Here is a 22717-nt window from a genome sequence, read left to right on the forward strand (position 1 = left end):
AAAACCAGTTTTAAGGGGGAAAAGAAGGCTTTACAAATTCAGCCCAAATCTACTCACATGTGAGTTAGATGCAATGAAAAAATTGCATGGGTGCACTGAGGTTGTCTTAAAACATGTGAATATGTTCCTTAGCCTTTGAATATACCATCCAAATTATCTGGAAACATCAAATGGTATTTGAGGGCTGTTGTTATTAGACTGTAGACATACGCTTAGTGGCAAGAAAGTTATTTAAAATCTAACTACATACTTGTGAATCTAATGGCAAATCAGAATTCTCTCTCCCCAAAATACTTAACAATCAGTCAAATTAAAGCTGTACTAACTATAGCATACTGTGATCAGTGATTAGTTAGCTCTACAACTCCTTCTACGTCAATCTAAAATCTGTTGCATGTTCTTCTCTTGGTCTCTCCATCTTCAGGTTTTTCTAAATATATTCACTCTTTTGGTCAGTGTTTTATCAGACAGATTGGTTTTACTGCAGATTTCAGCAGGGGTTTGTTTCTCTACATTGAGCTCTGGGTATCTGTCATCTTTCAAACTGGAATGAGATGCACAAATGAGGAAGCCTGGCCATAAAGTAGCAACTACTCAGAACACATAAATGAAGCAACCCAGATAACATGTGATACTCTGCATTAATATTGTAAGCAAAACATACAACAAGTTGTGTCTGCACAAGCAAGTGCATCCAACATGTAGAAAATGTATATAGATTGCCAAAATTCTACAAACAGAATGCTCTACTTAGAAAAGTTGGTCAAAAACTACTCAGATAAAAGTTCTCCCTTTCATCTGAATTTTCAGGTGTCCAAGCACTATCCCTTTGTGCAAAAAACCAGCTTGCTGAAATAAAAGCACAATAAAAAAGAGCTATGTGTTGAATTATTTCAGTGAGCTAGGATCCAAAGTAAAGCACTATGATAAATCACATAATTTTGCTTAAAAGCAGGGGGAAACAAAACATGGACTTATAGAGAAAAAAAAAAATAAAAAAAATAATGGGAATAAACCAAAACACAAAGCAAAGCAATGCCTCTTTCAGGATGATTGAATCTTTTTTAATCCATATTTTACTCTCTGCTACATAATTTTACACTCTTGACAAAGTCAGGCATTTGGAAGAGGGTTGGAAAATCATATGTAGCTTTTTGTCAACTTTATGCCTCCCTAAATTTAGAAGACATTTCTGAATAAAGAAGCTAAAAATAAATCACTAAACAGTGTCAATAATGTGGTCTGAATTATCCAGCCATAAAAAATATGAAAACATTTTTAATATATTTTAATGGAATTTTCATAACATAAATAATAGCAACAAGACAAGTGGCAACAAAAAAGTTATTTGTAGCTGAACTTACACAGATGACCTTTTAAAAAAACCCTACACTGCCTATATATACTGTGGCTTGTTTACCTACATGCTTAAACTATTCTAAAAACTCGTAGTTAAATGTAGCCAACATGTACTTTACCTAATCTTAATAGAAAAACCTGGCACTGAGGTCTTGGACAAGCAAATATAGTCACATTAATAGTTACAATTTTAGTTTCCAAAATGAAAATCAATACAAATTTATCTGGATACTGTAAATTAACAAAATATATAGAAAAATTAATGCCTACAAATTTACATTACAGTTTTATTTTCAACAAATATATATATATATAGAGAGAGAGAGACAGAATGCTGTTGTGTACACAAGGAGTTATAGAAGGTTATGCAAATGCACGTATCTAAATATGCACATATTTATATAGGGTCCTGTTTCAATGCAATCTCATTATCTTTAAGGAAATGTGATGATAAGTTAGAAGTTGCAACATATGCGTTTTTATAAATAAAGCAAGTTTAAATGTGGCATTTCCAAGAAGAAAACTTCCAGAATTTTGTAAACATTCGCCATATTAAGTCTTTAATCATTATAGAAACATCATAAAGAAGGCCTGACAAGAATGGTAACTACTAGGCTAAGTCATAAATTTGATTAATATATACACTTTCTGAAAAAGCATCTACAAAACAATGACAGTGAAAAATAAAAAACAAGGGATCAAGCTAGTTGTCAAAATGAAGATAATAATAATTAATTGAATTATGAAAAATTGTTAATTAAAGCTTAAAATGGTTCTTTAAAACTTAAGCAAATTAGAAATTTTCTATCTCTAACAATAATTAGATGCAACATCAAAACCAGGTTTACATTTACATCCATTTCTTCCAATTCATTTCCTCTTCTCTACCCAACAGCATTTTAGGTCCAGAGCTGAAGTACAGTGCCTTCCACCTGCCCAACCAGCCAACAAGATTAACCTTTTTTCTCTTTGGGAACTTGTGACCAGTGAGGAGAAGAATGATTAAAAAGCTTTTTTACAATCTCTGTATGAGATTAATCATGTCTCACAAGTCACCCAAGTCCCTGAAATTTTTTATTCTGCTACCCTTTCATGTCCATCCTCTTGTTCCTTACTCTTTATAGTCTTATTAAGCTTTTATTTTCCTGAGTTAATGAACACAGACTTTTACCTCTCACTCTGACAAGTTCATTGCTGAAACCATTGTTCATCAGAAATATGTAAAAGAAAATGGTATTAATTCTATGAAAAATGTTAGTAGGTCAGAAAATCAAGCCACTGTACTTCATTTTCCGACATATTTACATTAAGCTAAACAAATATGATCACACAATAAACTTACAATATTTAACTGAATGTAGTCATAAAGTACACCATTCAGTAACCAAATGCACACACGAAATGTGCAAATTATTACAAAGCAGCACTACATCTCAAACAATAGCAACATGTACTATCTCCCAGGCAATAACAAGGGACAAAGGACACAATTCCTTTAGTCTTAAAAAAATATGTAGCATTCAGGACAATTTTTTCAAACAAGCTGATGAAGAAAGCTATCTACTACTCATAGTAAAAAGGAGAATTAGAGAAGACAAATTTGAACACAGAAATAAACTTAAGTCTAGAAATAGGAGCTCACATGAGTCTGAGGACAATATTCAGATGATGGCTGGAATGAAAGACTGATAAAAGATAATCAAATCTTAGTCAGACCAAGAAAATAATATTTTCAGGGTTTTTATGGCATAAAAAGGAAACTCTGCAATAGTTTTATGCCACAAAAAATATTTTCTAATTTGTTTATAAGCTCCCCATAATTTTAGTGGAAACAGTCTTTTAATTATTGGAAGACATGGTATAGACAACATTGAACAAAGCAGTATCTAGTCTTCAAAAAATTAACTGAAATAATGAGATGAGATGAGATGAGATGAGATGAGATGAGATGAGATGAGATGAGATGAGATGAGATGAGATGAGATGAGACAGAAATTAGAAGAAACCCTGAGATATACCACTCTGCCAATGTTCCTTTCACAGAGAGTGTTCTGCCTCCACCAGTTCTAAAAACTAAAGGTGGTACACAAAGACTGTGAAAGGTGGTACACTTAGGACTGCTTACAACTAATTTTCTCAACAAAATATCAGTGGACAAACTGAAACATGTATCAACAATACACAAATCATCAGAAGATGTAATATCCCCACAAAAAAGGAGCTGTGGAGACTTTTCGTAAGTGTTCAGGCACCTTAAGATGCAAATATGCACTTAGAGTACCCATAGTTCCTGATAATGACTGGCCCCACCCTGCTGGGAACCAGCAAGCTGAAAAATATCCTCAACTGAAAGAATAAAAAAGGGAAGGAAGAACAGCATTGCTGGCATTCAGAAGAAGCTGAATAAGAGCACGTATCTAGTGCAGCAACTTTTCCAAACCAAAACTTCCTCCTACACACACACACACACACACACACACACACACAAACAGAGCAACAATAGTAATTGTACCACCATTCTCAAAAGGAAAGAGAACTAGCAACCACAACTATTTGTGATGGTTTTGATCACTCTTCCTTTTTGCCAATAGACAAGATGATCAGTTTACACACATCACATAAAATAGGTAGAATGTATTTTAATAGACATCTAATTGCAACTTTTGATGCTTGAAAATCTGACCTTAGTCCTAAGTGTTCTCTAGACTACTTTGATAAGAGTTTGAATTTGCTATAAATAAATGCATTATAAATTCTATTTTAATTACTTCTAAATTAACTGAAAAAAATCTAAATAATTTTAAATATTACTAGCTATTAATGAAAACCATTCTTCCCCCTAAACTGGTTTCCATATATTTAAACTGCATGTGACTTTACTATCAGCCATATTCTGATATACTAAAGCAACATAGCCAGTAACAATTGAGAAAACACATTATACATAGCACTTACTTTGCCATGAAATTCTAGATGAGTTAATGATAGATAATGGCCTACAATTCATCTGTGACATATTTTAGCAAATCTCACTGATACAGCAATTCAAGCATGCTGCATCAAGGCTACTCTAAGTATAATCAAAAGGGCTTGCAAAAAAATCAGCAGAAATTACAAAACACTTAATGGAAAAGAAAGAGACATGCTTAGAAGTCCCACAAACTTGTTTGACTGTTTTATCAGGATTTCCAGTGCAGTCTGTGGAGAAAAGAGCTAGTGTCTGTTTTCTTTAGCACCCTCTCCTCACCCAAAGAAATGAAATAGTTACAAAATCCTATCCAGTGTCACTGTGATGGCTGCCATCTTGACTGACACTAAGGTGAGGCACATTTTTCCAAGCTCTTTTAACTTTTTAAGTGGTTTACCAAGTCTACATCCAATACCTAAGATGTGAGTGCACATTAGATGTACTCTGCAGCAGTGGGTCTGCAATAATGACAAGCTTTGCAACCTCGTTAATCAATTCCTTTCAGTAAGTCCTCATGGATATATTGAACAACAGAAGTCCTAGGAATATCCATCTATCTGGGCAAATCTATGTGTGACTTCATTAGCAATTTCCCTTCAGTACAAAAGCTAACTTTAAGCTTAATTCCTCGCCCTGCCCTTTGTTTTATATTAAACAATCATTAATCCAGGAAAAATCTTCCATCTTAACACATTAGCTTTGTTTCCTTACATGCTTTTTTGTGGAAATTTGCCAAAGGCTTCTTGGAACATTAACTATACTCTGACAATGTCTAAAACCACAACCAGAAAGCACTGAAAGGTCCTGAGCCTGACATACCCCAGCTTTGGCACATATTGCATTGGGATGAGGTATGGAAGGGCACCGGCAGCCTTGCTTCCCTCTCATTAACCCTGTTGGCAGGAGAAGAGCTATGGTATTTGCTTGCTTTCCCAAGGCAAGGCAATCAGAGACCAGAACACAGGGAACACGCACCATGAGGATGTTCACTGAGGCACACCTATGTCAATAACACATCTCTATCCTTGCACCTAGTGATTCTTATGCAGTGTGCACTCTTGCTGCAAAACTTATTTTTATCAGACTCTTTTTCACTGAGCTCACACTGTAGTTCCACAGTTTTAATCTGCAACCCTTTTTAGAAATAAATAAAAAATAATTTTTAAAATGTCATAGTTTTTGCCATTTTCCAAGGTCCTCTGATATACGGTGACAGACACAGACTATTTAGACAGATTAATAAATGCAGACTATAACAAGATAGCTGAAATAATATTTTCAAATATCTTCCTACTTGTGAACAGAGTGAAAGTAAAGCCAACTTTACCAGTACTATGTGTAAGAACTTAATGAGGAAAAGTTGAACAGCTGAGACCAAAACCATTTAAAATAGAGCAAGAAGAATCCTGGTTCCCTGTCTCCTGCTGCCCTTCAGATGGCTGCTGTGCCACCACAGGAAATCACCTCACTGCTGGTCACCCCAGAGGACACCCAGACACCTTGAGCTCTCAGTGGCAGCTCACTCGCTGCAGACACTGCCAGACAGACCTGAGATAATGGGCTCACCTAAAATAAAAAAAGTCTGCTCTATGATCAAACAGCCATGGAAGCTCACAAGCAACAGATGCTGGAGCACATTCAGTAGAAGTGTAGCTGATCATTAAGAAATGTCAGCACTCATTTGCTGTGGAAAATTCCTTTTTAATTGGTGTATATTATTTAATTTTGGTGTTTTGGTGTGGTTTGGGAAACACTAAAGCAAAGTAAAGTAAAAATACACATGCAAAAGCCCAAACAGATACAAGAGAACTTGAAACATCTTTTCCTATTAAAAATATAAATAAAAATTCAGGTGGCACAAAATCAGGAAGAAAAGAAATTGCAGTAAGACTTTTCTTAAGAGATCTGGCAAAACTAGACTATTTCCACAACAAAATATAGCCATATAGCTTGAAGCATAAATTTTCCCATTATTTAGTTTTCTCAACTATCTTCATTAAGCTAGTAGAAATACAAATTTGTGTAACTGCATAGATGCAGAGATACTCTGTGTAATCATATTTCCCGATCATATGTTTTTTATTAATAAAGACCAGATATAACAACTATCTAAAGCTGAAGTACTGGTTTTACTTGATATTACCTTTCCATCCTCTTAAACAAAAAATCCATAGAAACAAGATAGATGTCTTTGCCCTTCTGCTACTGTTTCAGTGTAAATCTAAAGATTCAGGACAGCTTAGAATCAGTTTTTTATAAACTGCATGGAGTTTGAAACAATTTAGTTAATTCACACACATAAAGATGGACCCTCTTCCAAAATTTTATCTTTGGAAAAAACGACCACTTCTCAATAGGAAAAATGTAGTTTAACTAGACAAACAGACTAAACCAGTTCAAACTACCTTATTAGAAAGAACTCTCCTATGAAAAATGTGCATCTCAATCCAACATCAACACGCCATTTTTTGCAGGTCCAGACATTATTTTCACCAAAAGGAAATGATCTGTAAGAATTTGTGTAACAGTGCCCTCTGGTGAGAATGTGCCTGAGAATATTCTTGCCTTGTAAGGGTAAAGAGATTTTAAGGGCAGGGCTAATAAACAATCAGATATTGCAAACTGAATTATGAAGTATCACTTTTCAAAACCAGCAATGAAGAAGTTAGGAGTTTTGAGATTGTATTCACTTTATACTCATTTCAAATGAAAAACACTTATGCTCACTTTTTAAAACACAGCCTTGTATGACGAAAGAGACAGTAGCCTTGACTAGGTGAAGATTTATGAGTGCTATAGACAGCATAGCTACTTTTATGGCTGAGAATGCAATAGATCCTAAGCAAACATTGATAAGTCCTTCATTCTTCTGAGAAGTATCCACCCACCAAGTGTCCTGACATTGGAAAACCCCACAGTTTTGATAAGAATAAAGACCAGCTAACTGTAGAAAACAACTTAGTATCTCAACTTAGTCAAAGATACTCATCAAATGTTTTGTGGGCAAGGGCTGCATCTTCCTTCACTATTGAACAAGGACCATCACATTTTCAATCCTACTGAAATGTGACAATCCTTATGAAATATGTAATATAATATATATATTCACCCTATAATATATATGTATATACATGTATATGCACTTATGTATACATATACATAGAGAGCTGAGTTAAAATATTGGACAGGCTTGTCACTGAACCAAGGAAGAATATTCTACTTTCAAAAGCTTTAACTGTGGCACACAACAGAAGATACTTCATAAAAAATAGTTGATGGAGCGTTGTGGTGATGGTCAATGCCTGAAAGTACCGTTCTACTCTAACTTATTACCTGCTATTTGTGATTAAATCAAGAGTGGGTTTACCAGGATTGTCATGGTTCTTCACTAGTACCTCCCAATGATCCTAATTTGCTGTCTTTGAAACTACCATGGCGGTTACTTTCAGCCTTCTCAGTGCAACCTGAACTGCAGAAGTGCTCTCCTTTGCTTCATCAAGTAAACCCAAACTACAGGAAGATGCTACCTCTTCTTTTGTTGCCAAATGATAAAGTGTTAATAAAAACAAGACCTCCTTCCAGGCACATCAGAGTGTTAACGTTAATTGCTTATTTAGCTAAAATACACTTCTTGATCTTAAATGATTTCCAGATGAAATACAAAAGATGAAATACAGATGAAATTTTATCAAATACATTACTGTTGCTGAACTATGATTACTGTAAATAGGAATTATTTGCAGTAATAGCAACACCTAGAAATCCTTTGTGCTCATCTGAGTTTTCTCTCAGCCATTTAACAGTTTGAATGACCAGGAAGGAAGGCAAGACGACTTACAGAAGGTACTAGAGCTGTTTGTGACTATGGTGTTTATATTGCATAAGAATGAGAATACGAAATTAATGAAAGTATTACTAGAGTCAACTTCTCCATCTCATAGGACAGTCCTTCTTTTCACTCATATGATGTCTCATCACCTTCTTGCTCTAACTTTGGTGACTAATTAACTTCGTTGTTTTTAAGGAAGGAACTTGGCAGTCCCAGTTAGTTGTTTAACAAATAACCAGATGTCCCCAGAGAACTCAAAGGAGTCACTTACAGCCAAGTTCCATTGGGTCAGGTATAAACATCAAACAAAATCCTACCTCAGCAGGTGGCAGCAAAAAGTCTGAGGGGGAACAAAATTGGTAAAATTTAATCATCAAATTAAAAAATCTCATTTTACATTATTTCAATGTTTGGTCTATTTATTATAGAGACATCAGATACTGTAGGTCTTGATTATAGTGTATTGTTTGTCAAGTGTATGTATTACCCTTGTCTTATACATTTACTTAACCTCCGAACATCCAGCTGTTAACTTTCCCATAACAGAGGCACTAGCACTTTCAAAGGTCTCAAAGCTAATTATTTTTACGCACACACACACACACACAAAAAAAAAAAAAAAAAAAAGGTGTAGAATGTTGCAAAAAACAACAACAAATTAAAATACTTTCAGAAATCTAAAAGTTCTTCTTCCTTTGCAAATTGTTACCCTCACAAAAAAAAAAAAAAAAAAAGAGGATGAAGTAAGCTGTTTTTCAAAATCAAACATGACTTTGACAGAAAATTCCACTTGGGGAAAATGTGGCCAATTTATTTCAGCAAATAAAGGGAGAGGGCTGTGTAAGTCAGGTCTGCAGTAGAAATATTAACTTTCCTGATCTTTAACAGCAAGTGTTAAAGATCCTAGAGCAAAGGCTACCTTTTTACCGTGGTAGCAAATGGCATTCGGCCTTGTGAGGCCAACAAACATCACAGAAATATTTGAAAAAGCACAGTAATGGTGCAGATCAGTTGGGGGTCTGCTCTGAACCTCAAATACAGGGTTAGAAGTCAGCAAATTAATACTGGCTTTTAAACTGTCCCATGATGTATTTTTGTATAGCTCCATAAATACTTCTCAATTAAGTCAATTAACAGCATTAGACTATCTAGAAGCAAAAGAAAAGAGTGAAACTACAGTGTAAATTGTCACCATTTGCTTATGCAGAAGTAAGAGCTTGATGCAGTTACATTACACAAGCATTCCTCACTGGTGAAGTAATTGGTAGCTGAAAGTGCTTGGATGAGAACGTGGCTATTTTGTGCCAGACTGATAATTTTGGTAGAGTGAAAAATAATTATCCAGAGTAGCTGGAAGCAATACTCCATGAAAATCTAGTGGAAATAACAGAAATTGAAAAGCAAATATACAAATATGAGAGTCTGCATTTCTGCAGAAAACCTCAACAAACTGGTAAAACCTGACAAATATGTTACAGTCCTCGCACATTTAGAGTCAATGAGACTTGACTACAATGGATGTTGTTTTTTTTTTCAGGTACTAAAATGAAGAACATAAAAAAACCGGAAACACTGTCCCGCTTAGGGCTTAGCCCTGGCTTGTTCCTCTCACTACAAAGCTCTACATTCCTAGGGTGCAACGAGCTCCCGTGTGTGCTACCAAGACTAGTGATGGCGGCTTTCTCTTGGAGCCTTTGTAAAATAGTTAAAGGAAGTTCACCTGAAATTAACTCCTTATTAATCAAAAGCAAAATAATTCTCTCTCTTACAGCCACATGAGAGAGGAGGGGATAGTTGTTTGGAAATTGGAGAGTGCTGTTAGCACTCCAGGCTTTTTTAATTCCAACCAGCACATCTTTGTCAGTACTGCAGCATGGGCATTAACCAACTTCATTATTCTGCTCACAAAGGTGTATTTCCCACGTTTTAGATCAGTCAGAACTTGCCCCAGTATTTCTGAAGGAAGTAAAATAAATATATTATTCTAGCTTTTAAAACAAACAAGAAAAACAACTGCCAGAACACACAGATTTTCCTGTGTATTTCAAAATCTCTGAGTGCTCTGACAGCAACATTGCCTAGTAAATAAAATAAAAAGAAATCCACTCTAATCAAATCTATTTATTAGTCCTTTAGATACATTACATTGACAGAAGCTAGACTGTAGTTTGCCTTCTTTGGGATCACACAGATAGTAAAACACGAAGTTACAAAAGCAGAATGAATTTTTTTTGTTGTTGTTTCTATCAAGTTTTTATAGTGCCTAGGTTTTCCATCTCAACTGCTCTTGTTCAAAGTAAATCTAGTTCAGGAAAAAAAAAATCCCCACCTCATTTCCCTGAGAACCTAGTTATTTTTATCTACCTCAACAACCAAGCTACTCTACCTTGTCATTTCAATTTTCACATATTTTCTCTTTGTGTATTCGTTCTATGATTCAGTGAAATCTCATCTCTTCAGCCCACTGCCATAAACTACTGTCCGGAACAAAGCCCTCTCTCAAATTCAATCTCAAACAAAATGAAAAAGAAAAAAATCACAAATGAGAAAGTAGACCACAACCAATCCTATGGGCCCCATTCTCACAAGGTCTGTGAGTTATTTTGCTTCATCAAGTAAACCCGAACTAGGGACAGGTGCTATCACTTCTTTTATTGCCAAATGAGAAAGTGTTAATGTTGAAGCGTTAAGTGTTAAACAAGACCTCCTTCCAGGGACATCAGAGTGTCGATGTTAATAGCTTATTTGGCTAAAATTCACTTCTTGATCTTAAGTGGTTTCCAGATGAAATACAAACAGCTGAAATTTTTTCATTCAAATAAATGGGGACAGACTGTCACACATTTAGTGGAATTACTGCTGCTAAACTGTGATTATTGTAAATAGTAATTATTTCCTGTAATAGCAACACCTAGAAGTCCTTTTTGCTCATCTGAGTTTTTTCCCAGCCATTTAACAGTTTGAATGACCAGGAAGGCAAGAAAAAACTTTATGTTCACGTTATCTATACCTGAGCACAAAGGACTGCGCTGCAGAGGATCTCACAGCAGAAAGAACTCTTACAGAGGAACGAATTTATTTTTGTTTCAAAATTTATTGAGTTTTTTCTGTGACCTATTAAAAGCTTTGTAATTTCCAAGTCCATGCATTATTTTTCTTCTGTTGATATGACTTTAATAGCTTTCAATAGAATACAGTATGGTAGTTTCCCCAAATAAACTGTAATACCTGTAACTCATAGGACCAGATTACGAAGCTTCTCTTTCAAACACGTATCTAGAGAACACCAAAAATTAAACACTTATGTAGCAGGCATTTATACACGGAATTAGGCTGCTGTATGTGTTGTTGGCTTGCTGTATGTATTAAAAGAACTGTGCAATGAATCAATTAAGGTTCTCTACTGTAGAAAATACTTTTTCATATAATGGCTGCTGTGAGTACTTTCTGCAGTCAAGAAGAAGCAATTGTCTGTATCTATACTTGTTCCATTGTTGAGGTACAAGCAGTGCAAGCCCATAAAATTGCTTCAATCAAGTAACACACAAAAAGAGTTAGCACTGAATTAAAAAATTAGGATCACACAATGAAAACATGTTTAATGAAAATGGTGGAATCCATTTTACCTTCTATCACAGCAAGTCCTAAATTTGTGTAACTTAATTAACTTTAGTTTGGTTAGCAGAGTGATCCACAACAGACTACACAGCTGACGCAAATATTCACATATGCCACATGACAGCAATAATGTATTAGTAATAGTATATTGATGTTGATGTTCTGGCATCTCTGTGACTATTAAAATAGTTTTATTTTGTTAAAAAAGTTGTCATTAGAATTCTTTATTCAGCTGCAAATTGGAAATGTTATTAATCAAGCTCTTTTTCACTTCTTCAGCTTGAGCTTTTCAAGTTAGGATGCAGTCAAAAAATGCTAGCATTTCTTGGTGACTTTTCAAGGTGGTACCTTTTTCTTATAAGGTTTATGCCAAAGTGATTCCATAACAGTGCATTTGGTGTAGAATGAGACATTAAAGAATTTGACAATATATTAAAAATGAGCCTCTAACAGGTATATGTGTACATATATATTTGAAATATACACATTTCTCTAAGTCCTCAACTCTCCCACTGTCTTTGTAACATAAATAGATTGCAACTATTTTTGCTCATTTTTCTTTTTCAATGTTTTTGTCTAAGCAGAGAATCTTTCCCTTGTGGACTCCTAAAAGGCTCAGTTCCAAGCCCACTATCTTCTCTCCCAGGTCATCCTGTTAATACTGCCTAAGCACTGAACCTGAGGTCATCAGTCACCTATAATCCTAACCACCACACCAGCTCCAGTGATGCTTATTTTTAGACACTTTAATACCTACAAACATACCTACTTCTCCTTTGCCCCTGATTTTCAGGTTCTCCTGAGCTCAAGTTTCCTCTTGGCTTATAACATCACAGCCTGAGATGTACCTAAAGTAAGCACTTCCTTCTTTACTTTACCCCTTCTCTGTGCTCTTTCTCAACTGATTCCATATTTCATAGTTTCAGCATCAATCTGGCTTTTCTCCTCTGCTTGCAAACTGCGTGCTGATTCCCAAAACATTCTCTGTATAAAAAAATCCCTTTGCCACACAGCCAGAACGTGTTCTTTTTCTCCAAAAACTTTGTGGACAATAGATTACTCAGAATCCCAGACTCAGGAATGGAAATTTTTGCAGAGCTTGTCATTTTTCAAAGATAGCTCCATCTGGAAGTCAAACCATGTCCATTAGCTGTTGTGGCTGATGTCTGAACTGTGATCTTCCTGGCCACAGCAACTCCAGATGCTGGACATTGGTCACTTCATTTCATCCCTTACATCCCTTACAAACCTGAGGTGGAAAAGCAGAGCCTTACAACCCCCACATCTTCACCAAATTCCTCATCTTGACTTTCATCTGTTTTTAGTTCAGCTATGTCTCTTTCTGCCCTAAAGCCAAGCACTCCAGTCCTAGAGATGCACAGAGTGTAATATATGCCCTAACACAGAATGGTATTCTTGCTCCTCACTAAAGAGTAAGTTATATATATATATAAAACAAGAATAAATTTCCATGAAGATTAACCGCCTCTCTCCAAAAAATTTGCTTGTTGAAATCTACAGTAATGCAATAAGAACATTTTATGCCACATTATTTATGCTATGACTGTCTACCAACAAACTACATTTAATACCATGGCAGCTGTTCTCCTTGCATCATTAGCAGAAGCTGGTGGGCTACTTGAGGGACAAAGAAAAATCAAAAGCAAAAAGCCAAAGAAATTCCAATTCGCATACACTTATTTTCATTCCGTTACAGCAGGGTAATTCTGATGGAACTGCACAACTATACTAAAAATGGGAGAAAATATATATAGTAGGAAAAGTCAAGATTTAACTTCATAGAGGTTAAAAAATCAACAATTTTGCTCAAATAAAAATGTACATATTTGTGATACAAGTAGAAAGGCTGGAATTAATTAATTAGACATAGGTAACAATATAGACAGAATATGCATCAAGGCTCAATCAACAGGCATCAGTAAGCATGAAGAAATTGCTCAGGGAATTAAAAATGATGGGATTCTTTCCTTCATTACAATCAACAATGTTTCTTAATGTAGCTACTAAACCTTAATGTTTTATTTAAGTAACAGTCTACAGTAAGGCTCCCACATGTGGATATCATTCCGAAGTATTACAAGTAAAGTTCCTACAAACTGAAAAATGTGTTGGTCAAAACCTAGACTACTCAAAAATTTTAAATTACTAAAATTTTATTTTAATTTTAGATAATAATTTAAGGATCTGTTAAAAAAGCCAAAACACACACACCAGAAAAAAAACCCTATAAACTGTAGAAATATTTATTGCTTTTGCCTTTATTTTGTTGGAGACTATTCTTAAAAGATAAATTTAAATATACAAGGAGTTTGCTTTATTCAAAATTTCTCAATACTGAATACAGGTAGGAAATAAATATAATATAAATATAAATTTATAAACTGCATCTCCTTTATAAAAGGGAAGAATTTTTTATTAAAGCAGCTGTTAAATGCTTTGCACTTTTTCTTATGTCTGCTACAGCTGCATCTGTTTTGGTGTTGAGGCACATTTTACTGCTCAATCAAGTAGGTGCCACTGTACTAATAAATGAAGCATTTCTTATTTTTTTCCACATTCATTACATAAGAGATTTAAATTTAAATAATGCCTATCTTTGTTTGGGTTTTTTTTTTCCATCATAAACCCCATCACATTTCTTCAATTTGGTGTAATTCCCATGGGATTACTACAAGGAATATGCATAAAAGCTAGTGACTCTTTCTCACACCATAATCTTCTCAAGGCACTTCAAACACACACACTCTGAGTTTTATGTAGAAGTCAACAATATTCTTCCATGTCATATGGTGTCTTTCCTTTCAGGAACTTAACATCTCTTTTAAATGTCAACACTGCTTAAGTATAGGATCTGTGTTTAAAATAATTTCTGTATTTATTCACATTGACCATCCACTTTCTAATGGGTGATTACACAGAATATTTAGGAATGTATTTCATCTGGTACATTTAGTTTCCATAAAAGCAATGTAGCAGATAAAAGAAAAAAGAAAGGTAGCAGTGGCATAATACTACCTACAGCACATTGTGTATTATCATTAAGTGTCTGATAGAGCACCGATTGAGAATCACTGTTCTGTTCAACTGTAAACACAGGTATTTATAGACCAGTAGATATATTTAGTGTCATAAACATCCCCCCTGGTCAGAAAAATTAAATTACATACACTGTTTAATATTAGGTGGCTGGTTTGTTTTCTTTTTCTTTTATTCTTTCTTAAATTACAAGGCTAATGAGGCATACAAAATGATTCTAAATGAATTTAAGAAAGGATGTAAGACTTGCTTTATGGGAAAGTTATTGATTTTCAACAGGAATCTAACTATGTCACATACTAATAAGAGCATTACATGTTTTGTATCAGAGCAAGAAGGCAAGCAACTTTCAGACTTATATGATTCACAGATATAGAAAATATATGTATATCTCCACACACTGTATCTAAAAATGTAAAGACATACAGTATAAATAATTCCCAGCATTCCCAGCACAAAGGTATCCTTGTACATACACAAGCTCCTCTTGCAGCTCCTAGTATAACTACACCAACTCTAGGGCCAGGGTCACCACAAAAAAAACAGCACTGGGTCCAAACAAAAATGATGTAAAAATATGAATTCAGTGTTTTTAGGATCAGGACACAGAGAAAGAAGGAAAGCGGAGGATGTTTGTGGTCTTTGGCAAACCAATTCCAAACTGTAAATGGATAAAATAAAGCAGGTGAAATAAAGGGAGTCCTGCAAAAAGAAGCCACTAGCAAACCATAGATATTTTTCTTCGTATCTGGAAAAAAAAACTTTTGACTTACCAAGGATTACAGAACATGTTGAATTCTTTACCTAACTAAGAGTAGTGGAGTATCTTTGATTTTCCAGGATTACAAACTGCACTTGTGGTGAGCAGATGTATCCTTTGTGGTGAATGCACCACACAATCCATTTTCCAGATTTTTCAATCATGTTCCCCAAAGCTTCTGCTTCCAGTTTTACTTGTCTGAGGTACAGCAGAGCTCTTAAACTGAAAAATACAAATCTATTACTTTGACCTTCTTAAATTACCAGAAAAGGCAGAAAAAGAGGTTATTTTCATAGCAACTTCCAAGAGCATGCTGCTTTTCTGTTTGATAAGCAGTTAACTTCTAAACAGCAGCTTCCCTACAACTATTTAACTGTCACTTTGTCCAGCTAATAAAAAACTTAGGTACCAAGAGAGTTCTTCCTTCATTACCTTCACTATGTGTCCGAGGCTTAACAAGCACTCTGTTTGCTTGGACTGCTCACAATGTTACTTTTCATCCTTTTAAAGCAAGAGTTCTGACTACAAATTCAAAGCTACAAGATACATAAGACCACTGACCGTAAAGGGTTAAAACATTTGCTGCAGTCTCATAGATATTTTCTTCAGGCCATTCAAAGCTGTCCTCATTTTCTACCTGCCAAGGTTTTTGCAATTCATACATGTATCTTAATTTCAGGATTGTCCTTTATGCTCTCTGGAACCACAGAATCTTGGGAATTATCATTGAGAATGTCTTTCATTTTCTGCCCTCTTTCAGCCTCAAATTCATCTTGGAAAATAAATTACTGGACCTACTAGATTAAAATAAGATAAAAACTCTGCTATTAAATTCCGCACTAACAAAACTCATGGTAAAATTTATGTTAACATTTGAATCCCTTTCTCATCCAGAGCATGCAAACTGCTTAGCATTTCCTTGCCCTTGAAATATAAGCCTACAAATTGAAAATTTCCAAGTTTTGCTCCATTATTTAAAAGATCTGTATAGACCTGATACCAGAAAGATTACTTTAGTGGAGTTAGTTGTTCTTCTGTTTACCTCTAATCAACAACATGTTAAACATGTGAAATGAGTTGTCCTCCTTAAATTTTTGAGCAGGCAAATGCCTCTTCCATTATATATCTACCAGTCAGCCTACTCTTTTTAGCAAGAAAAGAAATTACAGATTTTGCTGACTGACTCTTCAGCAGTGCCAGCACAGGCAGACACGCATGCAGACCTCAGCTGTGCAAGTTCAACATCCACTTGATCGACACGCGTCTGCCAGCATTTGGCCATTTAAGCAACCATCTCCACTGGGGCCAAGCACATGTATAAATCCTGGCACCTTTGTTATAGGGACGATCACCTTTCCGGAAGATGAGAGCTTAAGTGGAGAAGCAAGCGGTGCTAATGCCTTACACTGCCTTGCTTGCTCCGGCAAAGAAATAGAAGTAAAATGCATCAGCCTGTGCCAGCGAACTTGTACACTTTCTTCTCAGCTCTTGTATTTGTGCAAACAAATGGATCTGAATGAAAACTGAAAAATCTGGCTAAAATGGACTTTAAACTAACCCAAAAGCTCAAACCAGTCTTGTGTTCTTCTGAAGAACAGAACGCAGACACATTTTTAAATGTTGTACAGGTGCTAAAGTCTGGGGCACCGTGGCTTTGGTTCATACTACTTTGGTTTTACTCTGAATGCTAAATGACAATAGTTAAGAAGATAGAGACCCTGCAAAACAGTTTTTATTTGAGGTAAGTTCTTTTCATCTTTATTCACTTTAAAAAAAAGCCATAATAAACAAAGAAACAAATACCATTCACAGCCCTAATCTATTACACTTGGAACTAGCTTAATGAATTTTGCATTTTTTTCAACTTAAACTTCTTCATGCTAGTCCTGAAGGTACTTTTTGCTCTTTTGGGGAAATTCCAGAGGAAGCTTCCTTTTATTTAATTTCTTATTTTATTTTTGAAAATAGTGTTTTCCTGTTGATATCATAATCTAGTTTTCCATACAAGATTGGGTGTCAGAACCAAACCCTTAAAGAGACTAGTTTGTATCACTGTAACTTATCTAGAAGAGCTTGAAATTAGGTATAACAAGATAAATCTCATAACAAACCTTACTGCCTTTCTTTGCATTCTTTGCCCCTTACTATCATAGCCAAAGTTATTCATATTCCTATGATCAAATGCAAAGTCTTACCTTAAACTTATGTCTGCCTAAGTTCTGGCACTTCAAAACTGAAGTAAATTGAAAAGCATTGTCCCTAAGTTTCCCTAAAACTCTAGTTAAAATTGCGTGTTCAATATGAATATAGTTACTGAAAGTCAGATAAAAAAACCAAAAAGAAAATAAGTTAAAAGCAATAATGTAGGGTAAGACACTCTAAAACATCACCAGAGACAAGAGGGTTGGAAGACATTACAGCCTCTTTAAAAATGTAAATCTTTCGGAAATGCTTTGGATTTGGAGATGAAAGTCAGAACAATCACTGTTCTTCCAAAAGGCAAGAAATATTACATAAGGATAATACATGCCTATCATGTAGATAATGCCTAGCATCAAAATCAGAACTAGCAGCAAAAACTCTGCATTACTTTTTCCTTTTTAAGTAAAAAACCTACTTCCATTTTTGTGAGGACAAAAAAAGGAAATATAAATCAAAGGGTAACTTCCAGAAACCATGTAAAACTCCCCATGCAGCCAATGTATGTGATCTTTATCCCACCTAATAGGGCCACTGCATGCCTACCAAAAAGTCCAGCAGAAAAGATTGTTTTCAAGTTCTTTGGCAGTTGGGAGTAGGCAAGTATGAGCAATTAAGTATTTAACTATTTGGTGTACAAAATCCTATCTATTTCCAAAATCATAATTTTATCCTTGTAACTACAACAGCAGGTACCAGCTAACACCTGTTAGGGACCAAGAGAGGACAGGGATTGAGTATAAATGTGCAATCACTGCATGGTCACCATCTCACATCTCATTTCTGTCTAGTGTCCCTGAGTAGTGTCTAGATCTTCACTGAGGCAATTTTGTTAGCTAACGTAATGTCAGTCTGGCATTTCCTTGCAAAAGAAACAAATATTATCATCCTGAAGGGCATAAGAGCCTTCGGGGTACGATGCTGAAATGGGTAAAATAAATAAGAATCATCTTTCTTGTCATAATCATCCATTTACAAAGAAACAAACAAGTAAACTGTAGCTGCAGAGGTGCAAAAACTGTTTAAAATATGTGTTCAACTGGGTCATTGTAGTCAGAAATCTTCAAGCATCTGGACCAGCTCTAAGAGTATGAACTGGCAGCACTCAGTGCAGAGTGTCGATACATGTTAGCAGTTAGTGAAAATATGTTTATTTAACAAAGAAAAATGGAAATTCAATCACCATAACTCTCTGCCAGCAAGGCCTATTTTGGTTAGCAAATAACTCGCGATATTGCTGTCTCCCCATCAAGTCCAACCCAGGCTGGTGTAGCCTAGCCATCTTGGACAAAAATTACCCTCAAAAAGAGGATTTTCATTGCAATATTCCCACAGATGCACCATCAATTGCAAGCTGAGTTGTATTCGTCATTTCATGGAGTCTCTGTCCCCATCTCCCACCTGAGCCGAATTCTTTTATTTAGGCAAGAACAGATACACATCAAGAAATCCTTTTCCATCAGAGAGCTAAATATAAATAAAAACCCCAGAAGTCTATAGACAAACTGCATGTTAGAAATAGACAGTGGAAACAGTGCTGTTTGCATAGGTCTATTGCAGTTGGATTCCCAGATAAACAGGAGGCAAGGAAAATTCTCACAGCACCTTGTATATTGCTGACTGTAATGTATGTCCTTGTTGCCTGGATACCTCTAGTGAATTACCGAGCAAGGGTGCGAGTTTTTTCCCTTGATCAGTATTAAATAAAAAAAATCCCAACCTCCTGCTCCATAAGAGGCAGAAGATGCACATGGAAGCTTCCCTTGCCTGTGCCAGCTGAACGCCAGAAAGAGACAAATCGAGCCTTGAGAATTTTAAATCTTGTGGGTTGCCGTGCCACGTTATGAACTAGATCTCATACAATTCATCACCCAAGTTGCAGAAAAATAGTTCAAGAACTCAAAATAATGAATTCTGTCATTTCCAATAGAAGTGTGAAGGGAGAATTATGAATGAACCTTTTAAAAACACGTATGTGGAGGGAGATTGCCCTTCTACAAAATGAAAGCAGCAGGCTTCTATTTAAATGGCCCAATCCTGAAAGCGAGACCTTTCATTTTCAATTAACTTAAATTGACAATGGAGAAAGGTTTGAAAATGTTGTTGGAGCCTTTCAGTTTGATAGATCTCAGTTCTGACATTACACACACCGTTCTGACCTGATTTTTAGGGTGTGCTGTTTTAAAATTGAGAATTTGAAATGAAAAACATTTGATTCAATCAAAGCTGTTGCAAGACATTTAAACATATTAATCTGTTCAAAATGAATTTTCGTTATTTTCTCATCATAGTATGCATATAATGCATCATTCATTACGATATGTTAAAACCTAAGAGCCATGCCTTCTCTCAACCTTACATTCTTTTGTTGCAGCAACACTTTCACTGAGAAATTTAATTCTATCACAGAACATACTATCATGTACAACAGGTAACTATACACCAGACAAATAAAACCTTTCTTTATATTCTAAGGCACTCTACATCACAAATCTACTGTACCAGAGTAATGCTGTTACCCAATATGACATACTTGCTGTCCCCCTGACACAACATGGGCAAATCAAACTGATTTTCAGGCTTAATATTAATTCTCAAACACAGAAATGGAGGACTTCTGAAGAGCTAAACAACTTCAATAAATGAAAAAAACCAACAAAACCTAAAACAAATAAATCAGAGAATATTTTGAAAATATTCTGAAGCTCACAGGCAAGAGAAGTGAGGCAGAGAGATCCCCGCATTGAAATAGTCCATTTATCAATTAATACATGGAGTACATTGCCTCTGCTACTTGACAGATGTAAAAGCACAATCTACTTAGCTCAGAACACCTCTATACCAATGAAGTAGTTTTAAATCAGTCATGATTTATTGTTTGTTATAATAGACTAAATTTTCTATCATATGGGTTGCCATATTACTGGTTTTGAATTTAATCCTTTTCAGAAAGTATCTTTTAATTAATGACCTGCCAAGGATTAAATTGTTTAAAGCAATGTTTTCTTTCTCATAGCCAGTGGTACTTGATGTACATGACGCAGATCTGCAGATAACACTGATGACATACCAGACCCCATTTTTCCACCACAGGTTTAAGAGATGGGCAACATCTTGTACTATGGAGTCTATATGCCCATTACATTAGGTCTGCCAGGAAGTTTGAAAACCAAAGCCATGTTGAGCTTAAGGACTGAGTTCTGTTCTTGTACTACTCTAGGTTTTGGGAAACTCAGCAGACTCAAACAGGATTTGATTCAGAAATTCAAACCTGGGTAAGCAATACTGGGCCATTATCTTGAGGGAAGGAAGCAGCAAAGACAAGATATGCTTATACAAGGACACTTCTGTTAGGGAGTTGGCTCAGCGGCAATTTAATTCTGTGCACGAATTAGAAGTAAAGAGCACTTGGCCATCCAAGAAACTGGCCATTACAGCTGGGCCACAAGAAACCCATTTTCTTCATTGTACCTTCATGGTAGGAGGAAGGATGGAGGGCAGCGGTAGTTCCATGCTACCTGAAGCTTTTCCCAGTATGCTGCCTAGGAGTACTTACAATAGCCATCTTGGAAATGCAGACTAGACCTCTGCATTGCTCTAGTTTTAAACTTCTGCTACAAAGTACTAAAATTTTGGAAGAGTTAGGCCTCTCATTATATGAGGTAAGTTGCAGAGAAAGTTTCACTTTGTGTTAAGGAAACACAAAGTTTGCATTCCAGGAAAAGAGTCTAAATGTGTGAGTTGGAAAAGTCAAAGGTAACACCATGAACAAGCTAACATCATCCTGATCCTTTCCTACATCTGTTTGTTTGTTTGTTTGTTTCTAATGCATGCGTAAAGGGAGACTTAGGCAGCCTGGTGTCTTTCAGTAGGACAGAGGGGTACAAGACGCAGAGTACTGCACAATGAAAATAGTACTTTCAAAATTCCTTTTTACTCTGAATACTTCAGAAGCTGAAGGATAAGGAGAAGTGGGAACTGAACTACCACTAAGCATTTTGTCCCTTTTCCCCTTATCATATGACTGTGAAAAAGAAAGAGGAAAACAATGAAATGACAAAAACAGTGTTCATCATTGTATTTGAAAAACACCTGCATATATAAAAATGTTTACTATATTTCCTATATAAGATATTAGAGCTTCTTAAGGAATATGGGAAATGACACAGCACTTTATAGTCTACTTCAGCACATGAGAGTCTTGGGGTTTGAAAGCCGTGTAGCATAGCAAGGCTGATTCACTAGCTCAATTTTAATGAACAATCAATTAACAGAGATTCTATGTTAAATCACTCCACTTTCTTTGTAATATGGATGAGAAATCACAGTAAATCAAAGCATGTGCAGCACTTTACAAGGCCTATGCAGAGGAAGGTCCAATTTAACATTATCATAGCTTACTATGGAAGAGGATTCACTGTCAGAAACGTGTAAAGTTGCTTTATAATACTGGTACCATTGTCATCTACTGTCTACTTTCCAAAATGCTTGACTATATTGCCCATTTCAGGGTACAGGAACAGAAGTTCAACTCACAAGTGTGACATCTCAAAGTTGGCTTTCATCAAAAATCCCCTGTAAACAGTGCACCTGCAGCACTGCAAGATCTGGATCAACCTGCAAAACTCACCCTTGGATTGCTTTGCTTATTTCACGTTTGTATTTTTCTCATTGAATTATTTTCCCTTCAAGTATTTTGGGGCTGTCTAACAAGGCACCCAGCACCGGCCAAAGGGCTACTACTAGCAGTTCTCTACAATAACAATTCATCTGTTGCACAGGTGACCATGAAGGCGGGGGCGGAGAAATCGATAAAGGAGGCAAAACCAAAAAAGTCTTTAGAAAATGTTCCTAAGCCCGTTGCGAAGCCGTGACTTGGGCCGTTGAGGAGCCACAAATGCCAGCACAGCGCCAAGCCGCCGTGCGG

General features: G+C 35.8%; 1 protein-coding gene across 4 annotated transcripts in view; it reads right to left on the reverse strand.

The window, feature by feature from the left end:
- Window positions 1–22717, reverse strand: part of HNF4G (hepatocyte nuclear factor 4 gamma) — a 61952-nt gene that overhangs the window by 38622 nt on the left and 613 nt on the right. The gene's annotated exons all lie outside the window — the stretch shown is intronic.

The sequence above is a fragment of the Pseudopodoces humilis genome, chromosome 1, assembly GCF_049639895.1.
Source record: "Pseudopodoces humilis isolate 2021_Gansu_Grassland_sample_001 chromosome 1, ASM4963989v1, whole genome shotgun sequence".
In the NCBI taxonomy this organism is placed as follows: Eukaryota; Metazoa; Chordata; class Aves; order Passeriformes; family Paridae; genus Pseudopodoces; species Pseudopodoces humilis.